The sequence below is a fragment of the Enhydra lutris genome, unplaced genomic scaffold (assembly GCF_002288905.1).
Source record: "Enhydra lutris kenyoni isolate GAN:26980312 unplaced genomic scaffold, ASM228890v2 scaffoldscaffold23, whole genome shotgun sequence".
NCBI lineage: Eukaryota > Metazoa > Chordata > Mammalia > Carnivora > Mustelidae > Enhydra > Enhydra lutris.
Window position 1 is genome coordinate 17213827 of NW_019154107.1, and position 9561 is coordinate 17223387.

Below are 9561 nucleotides of genomic sequence, written 5' to 3' on the forward strand. Positions count from 1 at the left end.
TCTGCTCCTCCCCCTGCTCATGCTGTCTTGTATGTGCACACACACTCTCTCTAAAGGGAATAAATACAAACTTAAAAAAAAAAAGCTCTCTTTGGGACTGCTTTGCAGCCTAACTTCCATCTGTCCAATCCTGCTTCCTTCCCTTTCCTTCCACGTGTGTTGTCTAAAGGTGCCCCTCACTAAACTCCTGCCTGGTAAACTTCAACTTAGGGTCTGCTCTCCACAGAGCTCAACTCAAAGCAGTTGTCATTAAAAAAAAAAAAAAAAGTCAATCTTCTCTTCCTCACGAGTTACTTTATTACCTTCATAACTCAAGTACAAACAAATACATTTTCCTTCTTCTGTATATAAGAATAAAATTATTTGGTTAAAAGTTTAAGCCAGTGTTGAAATTAGAGTGTGATTCATTGAAAACATCAAGATGGAAGAATAATCTGGTACTCTGGATTATGTTTAATTTTAGCAGACATTTGAAAATGCTAAGAAATCACTTGTTGGAATGTATTTACTTTGTTAGATGTTGAGATACACTACCCTGGCATAGTTATACAAATAATTGACTTTATGGAGAAATCAGCCTTAGAATTTATTAGCTTGTATATTAGTTTTTTTTTTTTTTTTGACAGAGAGAGATCACAAGTGGGCAGAGAGGCAAGCAGAGAGAGAGAGAAGGAAGCAGGCTCCCCGCAGGGCAGAGAGCCCGATGTGGGACTCGATCCCAGGACCCCGAGATCATGACCCGAGCCGAAGGCAGAGGCTCAACCCACTGAGCCACCCAGGTGCCCCTGTATATTAGTTTTTTATCGCTATGTAACAACCGCAAATTTACCAGTTAAAACAACGCACGCGTGCGCGCGCGCACACACACACACAAACACACACACATTAGTTCACAGTTTTATGTAAGTCAGGTGTACAGATATATCTTAATTGGGTCCTCCACTCAGGGGTTCACAAGACTGAAATCAAAGTGTTGTCTGGAATGCAGTCTCATCTGGAAACCCAACTAAGGAAGAATCCATTTCCAAACTTAACACGAGCTGTGGGTAGAATTTGGTTCCGTGTGGTTGGAGGACAGAGTCCCCATTTTCTTTCTGTTAGCCGACAGCCACTTTCAGCGGCTGGAGATTGCCCTCAGCTCTTTGCCACATGGCCATCTCCATAATCAGCTCACAACATGGCATTTGCTTCTTTAAGACCAGCAGAAGAATCTCGTTTGAGTCTCTCTTGCTCTGAATTCCTCTCTTCAGGAAAGACCTGAATCCTCTCTGAAAGGACTTTCTTGATTAAGTCAAGCTCAGCCAGGATAATCTCACTTTTGATTAACTCAAAGACAGTGTATTGAAAACCTTGATTACATATGCAAAATCTCTTCAGCTTTGTGATACCAGGTAATCAAGGAGAGAAATCTCATCATATTTACAAATCCTATACATACTCAAAAGGAATGGATTATACAGAGCACGTACACATAGAGGAAGAGGGGCAATTGCAGAGTCCATATTAGAATTCTGCCTACCACATATGGGTTTTGTGTTTATAAACACCACATTTTCATATAAATTCAAGTTTCACATATTTCTACTTACTCCAATTCATGCTTTAAAGGTCTGTAAGATACTTGGCATACATTTTATCTGCTCTCTGTGTGTGTGTGTGGGTGTGTGTGTGTGTATCCAATAATAGAGAAAAAAGTTGGGGGGGTGGTTAATGTCCTTTCAGTATCATTGAGTCACAGGTCTAGCTAAAGGTTATTTAGGAGAGTAAACTGTGTTTGAGTTACTATTTACTATTGATTAATGTTCCCAGACATGATGATGTTACAGGTTAAATTATGGATTTTCATTTGGTATAGGTGCAAATAATTGGCAGAAAGGATAACCCAGAAGTTACAGGTTATAACCTTGTCAGTCAATAACCAATTGTGTATATAATCTAGCAATTTTATACATTCCTTTTTATATTACTTCTGCATAGCTCCTCAATTTCACTTTTAAATTAATCTCACCATTGTACTGGCTCCCTCAATAATACATTATTTAAATAAATATCTGACCTCACATATTTGTATGAAGTTCATCCCAATTACATGAGTTATGCAAATGGTTATATAATCCAACTATTTACCTGACACTTGGATATTTTTTACAGTCTCTCTGCCAAAGCTAACCTAAGTTTGAACATTAGTAGTGGGGAAATCTCTATTTCCCAAGGCTTCCTTTCAATTTTAGGTTGACAGAAGGTCCTTTCTATAATGAGGAATGATCACATACTACAATTTTCAAGCTATACCTACATATATATAATATAAGATCACATTAATTCTGACAGAATGTACTCAATGAATATTCTTGAATCAATGATTAATGAAATGAGAGAAAGAATGGTAAATTGAGGTGAATATTGTTAAAGAACAATATTATATAGTAGTCTTATAGAAGTTTTATAAAAAGCTAATTTCAAAGGTTAAAACTCAATTAGAAGTCTAGTGCAGTTGGCTTACTTGGCAGTAAGCCACTCCCTGAAACCAGGTGTTCTATTAAAATGTCAACACAGGGGTCCCTGGGTAGCTCAGTCAGTTAAGCATCTGCCTTTGGCTCACGTCATGATTTCAGGGTCTGGGATCTAGACGTGTGTAGTGCTCCCTTTCAGCACCGGGGGGGGGGGGCAGGGGGGGGGGAGTCTGTTTCTCCCTCTCCCACTGCCCCTCCCCACACATTTGTGTGCTTGCTCTCTCTCTTTCAAATAAAGAAAATCTTTAAAAAGAAGAAAAAGAAAATGTCTACACGAACACATGCACAATTATTTTATTGATCCACAGATCCTTGAGTTGTTTTTTCCCATTGTTTTTCTGTTCTTCAGGTTATATAATTTATATTATTGTCTTTAAATTCACCCTTTCCACTGTCATCTTTATCTCTAATCTGCTACTGAGCACATTCAATGATTTTTTTCAATGATTTTTTTTTAATTTCACAATTTTTCAGTTCTAAAATTGCCTGAAACTCTTTTTTAGAGTTTGAATTTTTCTACTGATAATGTATATCTTTATTTTCATCTCAAGTATGTTCACTGTTACCTCATGGAACACTGAACATGGCTATAATAATCTGTTTTGAATGATAATCTCAATGTCTGTGTCATCTCACAGATGGCATCTGTTGATGGTCTTTCCCCTTAAACTTAATCAGATTTTCCTAGTTCTTCGCATGCCAAGTGTAGGGGCGCTGACAGCAGTGACTCCATCTTTGGCTCTGCATCTTGTTCATGCACCTGCAGTGACCTCCCTCAGGGCAATTTGTTTTAGGCCCCATGGAGGTTGATGTATGCTCTGCCCAGAATGTTTAAGGCTTGTTCTGATTTTCCCTAAAGTGGCATGCAGAAGTCTCCACATTACATAACTAGTAGAGATAACTCGCACACAGATGGTGTCACTTTAGATAACTACCCTGTGACCTCCCCATCATGCCCCTCACTCTGTAAAAGCTGGGCAATAAGGGATGCCAGATACTAGGGTGAAAGCTGTTTTATTTCAAGGGAGATGAGACCCTGGGGCATGGGATCCCTGGGATGGTGACTCCTCTGATGAAGAAGACCTTGTCCTGGAGAAAGAGAATGACTGACTTACAAGCATGTGCTTTAGTTCAGACAAAGACCCAGACCATGTGTAAGCCTGTGGGTGATAGAGAAAGGTTCCCACTGGTCAGAAAATTATTATGAGGGAGGATTCTGCTGCTGAATTGGTGGAATTAACCAGCTGCTTTGAGCAAAGGGGCTTTGTGGGGAGATGGTATTATGTTAAATGAGTTTGAGGTGTGAAAGATGGCCTCAGTCACTGATTGATGCACCTTGTGGCAGGGGTTCTGTGCCACAGGCAAGGGTGAGAATCACTGGTACTTGGCTCCTTTGATTGGATAAATGTCAGCATTAGGCTAATCTGGTCCAGCAGGGGATGTTCCCTCCCTTCCACTGCCCTGGACCTCTATGGAAGAACTATAGGAGATTACACGTGAACTGGGAATGAAGGCCATCTGCACTCTGCATTTGGGAAGCCCAGACTAAGAATTCTCTTTCTCTGGTATGAAAGACCATATATTACAGTGAGCCCCAGGGGCACGGTACTAGGATATAGTATTTGTCCTTGCTCCTCTGGTTAACTGGCCCACTGCTACCAAAGCAGCTATAGTGGCTGACTCAAGTGAAACCGAATCTGTCATAGGGGAAATAGATGGGTGGAAAAAAAAAGAATCCTGCTGACAGTAAAATGGCAGAAAGGGGGCCTATCAAACTCTCTCATAAACAGTTGTGGCACGATCAGAGACTAACCAGGACCAGACAAACAACCCAATATGATCTTGGTGAGATAGCGTTGCCTAAGAGGAAGCAGTTCAAGCCTTCAAGCCTTCCTAGCTTGAAGGAAGCCTCAAGCTAGGTATGCCAACAAGTGCCCTTCTCCTACTGGAGGAATTTCAGGGGTCGATATACCCCTTATCCTTAGGGAGTAGGTGTTAGGCCAGTATTGTACTTCAGTGCATGTAATAAGGAGCAAACAGAGGCCCCTTGTTGAATTAACCATTTGCTGGTCTTGCACTAACAGACTGTACTAGCTCTACCAGACACCAAACACGTTTCCTATGGAAACCCCTTGAAATTCTGGGGAGAAATGAAGGGTGCTGATGGTCATGGGGGACAAATTATCAAAGTCAGACAAACTATAGATCAGCAGCCTCCCTTCCTGCATATTTCCCCCATTCCTGAGTATATTGTGGGCCTTTATATTTTATAGGATCTTGATCTAACTACAATAACAGGTGACTGCAGGTTGCATACCTGAGTAGTGGAACCCATCATTGAGAGCCATGCAAAGTGCGAACCTACATAGCTACTGGTTCCCTGGACAGTAATAAACGTAAAACAATGTAAGCTATCTGTGGGGCATAGCAAGATTACTGCCACCTTTGGAGAATTGGAAAAGGCAGGACTAAACATGCCTCCTCAGAGTTCCTTCAGTAGTCCAGTTTGTCCTATAAAGAAATGTAATGGGACTTGGCCAATAATAATAGATTATAGGAAACTCTATAAAGCTACTCTGCCCATCGATGCCATGGTGCCCAGTATAGTCTTATTGTTAGAAAAAATGATGGCATCTATTAAGACATCATTATATCCTGGACCTATCTCACAATTTGTCCAGCATTCTATTAGGATGTGAATCCCAAGACCAATTTGCCTCCGCATGGAGTGGAAGACCATAAGTCTCACAGGCATTGCCCCAAGGGTATTTTCATAGTCCCACCATTGGTCACAGGATGGTAGCTAGAGATTTGGAAAAATGGATATTATCAGAGGAGATGGTGCCTCATCATTATATAGATGATGTTATGTTAACGTGTTGATTTATCGTCCTTGTCTGAAGCAGTCACATTATTACAGGCATACTTAAAGGCATGAAGATGGGAGATAAATACTGATGATCCAAGGGCTGCCTCAACCACCGTAGTTTCTGAGCATCACCTGGCCGGGTAAGACAAATGTGATGCTGGAGGTAGTCCCATAAATTACAAGCCTTGCCAATCCCTAAAATGAAGAAGAAATTACAGACTCTTGTTTATTGGGTTATAGGAGACCTTTTATTCCCCATCTAACACAGACATTAAGACGTTGACTTTTATATGCCTCGGTTAACAAGGGAAGCCAGTGGGATTGGGGTGCTAACCAACCAGAGACTTTCCTAAAGGCTCAGGTGCTGTGGTCACAGGTATTGTCAGGTTTGAAGCTTATCATTTGTGAGAGACTTGTTTTGCATTGCCACAAAACCTTCTACCTGGTAAGACTTGAGTTCATTGGAAATTAGCTTGGAGAACAGCACCCCCTCTACCCCCAGGTAGCTTGGTATCCTTATCCCTTAGGGCCAAGGGCTCACCTCAAGTATTAAGAGTAACACCATGTTCTACATTAGTCAGAGCCCAACACACACACAAATATCTGCTTGGTATCGAGGTAAGGCTGTTAGTTTGGCTGCCAGATGAGATGCCTGTGTACAATATAGACATACCCTCTAAGGCTATTATGGGGCAAACTATGTGGTATTATTCCCCCAGGGAAAATACCTAAGCCAGGGGTGGTACTGGCTCACTTGGACTGCCCTAGAGTTGCATTGTTCTTCTTCCCTACTGTTGTATCTTCCCTTATGCTGAAGTTCACAGTTGCTGAAGAACCATAGTTCTAAGTATTTTCTTTGGTCTTATATTATTGCAGCTGTGGCACAGGAATACCAGGCCATTTGCTGATATCTGGCTCTAGGTCATAGCAGAAGAATGACAAGTAAAAGTGGTACAGGCCACAGAGGTCAGGGATGGAGTGTAGGAGTGCTGACAACACTAACTCCATCTTTGACCTTCCATCTGTTTCATGCCCACACAGTGACCTCCCTTGGGACTACAGGTTCCAGGCCCCATGGAGGCTAATGCATACCATGACTAGAACATGGGAAGGCTTGTTCTGATCAGAAGGTGCCATCAGTAGGGATACTTCTGTGTGCAGAAGGCAACACTTTAGAGAACTATCCTGTGACCTCACCACCATGTACATCACTCTACAAAAGCTGGAGACTGAGGTCCACACTTGAGAATAGGGGTAGTAAATAGCTACATTCCACTTAGGACATCAGTCTGCTCCAATTCCCTCATTAGTAAATTACCCTGAATAAAACTCTGTAAATGGTATGAAGTGGCTTGCTTCATTTTTCAGTCTTAAAGTGCTTTCTGAACAGTCTCGAGGACATACTCCTGATACTCCTACACGTTGTAACACCATGTAAATTTGGACCATGGCTTGGATATTGTTAATGCTGTGTTTTGAGGGTCTGTGACTTGATGATAATTTTTTTTTAAAGATTTTATTTATTTATTTGACACAGAGAGAGAGAGAGAGATCCCAAGCAGGCAGAGAGGCAGGCAGAGAGAGAGAGAGAGAGAGAGGCAGAAGCAGGCTCCCTGCTGAGCAGAGAGCCTGATGCAGGGCTTGATTCCAGAACCCTGAGATCATGACCTGGGCCGAAGGTAGAGGCTTAACCCACTGAGCCATCCAGGTACCCCTTGATAATAATTTTTGAAGAATGTTGCTTTTCTGTGTTTTTAGTTGAAAATCAACCCTGTTAGTTTCAGAATACAAATTCTGCGTCACCTTCTATGTGTGGTGGTCCCCATGTCAGTTAAGTTTTCCAAACTCTTTTATGCTTTTTGGGTCTGCCACATTGGTTACTCAGAGACTAGTCTAATACTTGGGCAATTGTTGATATGTTACACTTCTTGAAGTCTTTACTATACCTCTGTGGGTCTGTTCTGCTCATTAATAGCTTAAGAATCAGCCTGGAATTAATGTTGCTTCATCTGTGGATTTAAGAGCTGCTCTTCTCCAGATTCTTCTCTGGAACTTCTCCCACATATTCCAACGCAAAGCAACCCCCCTCCCTCCTTTGCTTGGACTTCTCTGACTGGAAAATGAAATTCTCTTAGAGCTCAATCCTTTTACTCTATTGTGCATCTATGTGACTGAAATCTCCTTTAGGACAAAGTGGTGAAAAAAAATTTCTATTCAGGTTTTCATTTTTATCCTCAATCTACCTGTTCTACTTTAAACTTGAGATTCAAATGGTTGCTTTTTCTTGAAAAAGTTTTTTAGCTGTAATCAGTGAGATATACAGACCAGCTCAGGTGGTCTCTAATGATTTTATTTATTGATGCCTCCATTTATTTCATTTATTTATTTATTTGGTCTCCAATTATTTTAAATGGGCAAAATACAGTATGCTTCACATTTAAACCAAACTCAGTTTCAGAGAATGTAATGAAACCATAGAGCTGGACACATAATTATAGTGCTATGTCAAATCTTCAATTTTTTTGTAGTCATCAACTAATATGTAAATATGGTGAACAGTTGACATATAAATATAGTATTTTTTTCTTTTCCATTGTAATGTCTCTCTCCCTTTCCTTCCTTATTTACAGTTTTGTTCAGTCAAGCAAAAACATCTAAATGTGATAGGTTCTGTGGAAATTCTGTCATAGCAAATGAATGATAGGGAATGGATCACACTGAGTTTGAGACTATGGTTCTACTCTTAATACCATGGATACATAAGGGACAGATCCCCTTCACTGCAATTTTTAAAGAGATTTTATTTATTTATTTGAGAGAGAGAGCACAAGTGGGGTGGGGAGGGAAAGTGAGAGAGGGAGAAGCAGGCTCCCTGACAGGGGGCAGGACCCCAGGACCCTGGGATCACATCCTGAACTGAAGGCAGAAGCTTAACTGACTGAGCCTCCAGGGCACCCCTCTTTATTGCAATTTAGAATACCGTTTGCATATTTCAAGACCTGTGTACCCCCTTTTTACTAAATGCATAGAGTCTTAGAAATATAAATATAAAAATTTACCAAAAAATGTTTCATTGAGAGTTTTCCAAATTTGATAGTAAGCACTAAAAAGTATTCTAGAAACATGTTAACTGGGAGAGATGATTTGTGAATATGCTTATATAACAATTCTGATTTGTGAATATGCTTATATAACAATTCTGACTTTTCTCTATAATTCACAGTAGTTAATATGGCAAGAGTTATAGTATACTTTACCATGCATAGGTCAGAATTCTAGCATTAAATTGAGAGAAACTACAGATGGGCCTATGAAGAATGTCTTTGTTCATGAAAAATATAAACTGACATAAAGTTTCAAAGAATATTTTAATTAAACTTTAAAGTCAGTTTGCATGCCAGGATCTATGTTGAATTAACTCCAGGATAAGCAACTCTACCCATAAATATGAAATGGGGCAAAGGAAGTTCAAAGACTCACTAATGGGAAGAGCGAGAAGAAGAAGAAATATAGAGATGATGAATTAAAAAAAATTTAGAGTTACAGTCTCAGATCAACACCTCCACTCTATGAGGAAATCTAAATTCTAATTTGGTAAAAAAAAAAATATATATATATATACATATATGTATGTATGTATATATATTAGCTATAGTTCACAGGGGCACTCGGAGATATAATTCAGCAAAATAGGGGTCAGCAAACTTTGTAGAAAGGCCAGATCATATTTTAGGCTTTGTGGGCTGCATGGACTCTGCTACAACTCTATCCCTGAGGTGCAAGAGAAGCTATAAACAATAGGTCAGTGGGTAAATAGGGGTGACTAAATTCCAATAGAAATTTAGTAACACAGGTAGCAGTCAGATTTAGCACACAGGTTGTAGTTTGCTGAAACCTAACCTACAGCACAAACCACTTGATTTCCCATTGAATATCAACTGCATATCCCTGTGATAGCAAAGGGGACTTCACTTTTATAGCAGAGTACAAGGGATTAAAATTTAACATTAGGAGTGAGTTTTTCTGCTCTCTGCATCTTAAAGGCACATTTAAAAAGGAGATGGATTAAATGGCCAACAGACACATGAAATTTAACATTAGGAGTGAGTTTTTCTGCTCTCTGCATCTTAAAGCACATTTAAAAAGGAGATGGATTAAATGGCCAACAGACACATGAAA